The 2,192-nt window shown below is 35.1% G+C and overlaps 1 protein-coding gene across 3 annotated transcripts in view; it reads left to right on the top strand.

Moving 5' to 3' along the window:
- Window positions 1–2,192, top strand: part of LOC106872390 (putative protocadherin beta-18) — a 235,864-nt gene that overhangs the window by 43,209 nt on the left and 190,463 nt on the right. The gene's annotated exons all lie outside the window — the stretch shown is intronic.

Genomic DNA, 2,192 nt, shown 5'->3' with positions numbered 1-2,192 from the left:
ATGTATATATATGTGTGTGTGTGTGTGTGTGTGTGTGTGTGTGTGTGTGTGTATGTATATGAGTGGGTGTTGTATATATGATTTTATATTTGAAGAAGTGTATAAGTTTTAGAATGCATATTTGTGTGCATGTTTTGTTGCCTGCAGTTATGTAAAGATTACATTTAACAGTTACATAGGTTGGTTGCAGATTTTTGATATGTAATCAGTTGATGTAACTGATCAATGCTGAAAATTTGCTTGTGGTAAAAAGCATGTTTGCTATGGTATGTATTGCATTTCATGTGCTCCAGGTGAAAACTGCATCAGAGAGAGTTAAATATCATCATCGTCGTTATCATCCTAATTATTATTATCCTATCACAATCGTCATCTGCATCATCATTACTATGGTCTTTGTTGCTGTTGTTGTTGTTTTTGTTGTTGTTGTTGTTGTTATCATCATTGCTGTCATCATCATCACTGGAGATCATGCCTTGCTTGCACGTTTCCATTTCTGACATTTTTCAAATGACTGGAGATCCTTTCTATCAATAACCACTTTACGGAATATATGGAATATGTTTCAGTAAGACACCTGAACCAGAGAGGAAGCCTTGTCCATGGCTAGGCTAAAGAGACCTCTCTACTCCATATTGATTCTAGTTGGTTACTAATCACTTTACAAAGCCTAATGAGTGCTTTGTTTTGTGTTACCAGCACCAAATGATTGTCATATACCTAATGGGAAGGAAGTGAAGGTGCATGGTCTAGTGGTTAGGGTGTTGAATTCATGGTTGTAAGATTGTGGTTTCAATTTCTGGATCGTGCAATGCATTGTGTTCTTGAGCAAAACACTTCATTTCAAATTGCTCCTGTCCACTCAGTTGGCAAAAATGAGTAATCCTGCGACGGACCAGCATCCAATCCAGGTGGGGAATATATACACCTGAGTCTATATGACTCGGTGAGGAACTTTATTTACTAACTAATGAGAAGGAAAAAGACAGGGGTCAAAGAGGACCAGAATGATAGATATATGATAGGAGTGAGAGTATGATAAAGGTGGGTGATAGGGGAAAATAAACAGAGAGAATGAGAGACAGCTTGCAGATGATTATTGGTAAGGAGACAAAGTGATAGAAGATCGAGTACCGGAAGTGAGAGATTGATTAAGGAGAGAATAAGTGTATGTTGGAGAACAAGGCAAAAGGATTAGAGAGAGAGAGAGAGAGAGAGAGGGTGATGGATGTTAACAATAAGCAACAGAGGAAGGAGTAAAGTGAGAAAAAATGATGGATAGCATTGAAGATTAGAGAAGTAGAGACAGTAGAAGAGATTGATGTCAATAATGAGTGATAGAGGAAACGGTAATGAGAGAGAGGGAGTGATAGTTAGCAATAAAGAAAGGGTAATGGTAAGAGGTAGATAGTATGTAAACAGATCTAACAAGGGGTTCCATCACTCATTATACAAACAGATGAAGCAGTATACGAAGACTTATATGTAAAAAAAAATGATCAGAAGAAATCCAGATGTTGTTATAATACAACCCAAACTCTATCACAAGCCATAAACAGCACCGTCATCTTTATATCTATTTTTCCATACTTACTTGAGGTGAATGGGTTCTCTCCAGCACAGCACATGGCCATAAATGTCAGCCATTTGACATCTTCTTCATGATCCATACCCACTTCAGATCAGTTTTGTGATCGGAAGTGTGTGTATATGTGTATGTCTGCATCCCTATGTGTGCGTGAGTGTGTGAGTGTTATCGTAACAAGAGAAATATTCTAGACGGTGCATTAGGATAAAATAAGTTAATTAGACCAAACATATATATGTATAATAATATTAGGGATAATCCAAATTTACAGGTAAAAACTCAATTAAATTCAATTATTAAAAATTAAAATTAAATTAAGTTTCACAGTATAAAATATATATATATATATATATAGTTTTAGGGATTTTCATTGATGAGTTCATGACCCTTGGTTCTTTTCCCTAAAACTATATATGTGTGTGTGTGTGTGTGTGTGTGTGTGTGTGTGTATGCATATATGCATATGTGTGTGTACATATATATATGTATGTATGTATGTATGTGTGAATATATATATATATATATATATATATATATATATATATAGGAAAATGTAAAAAAGCCAGAATGCTGAACTGGGAGCATAATTTAATGAAGATTTTTT

The sequence above is a fragment of the Octopus bimaculoides genome, chromosome 14, assembly GCF_001194135.2.
Source record: "Octopus bimaculoides isolate UCB-OBI-ISO-001 chromosome 14, ASM119413v2, whole genome shotgun sequence".
NCBI classification, from domain to species: domain Eukaryota; kingdom Metazoa; phylum Mollusca; class Cephalopoda; order Octopoda; family Octopodidae; genus Octopus; species Octopus bimaculoides.
This window is presented reverse-complemented; position numbering and strand designations above follow the sequence as displayed.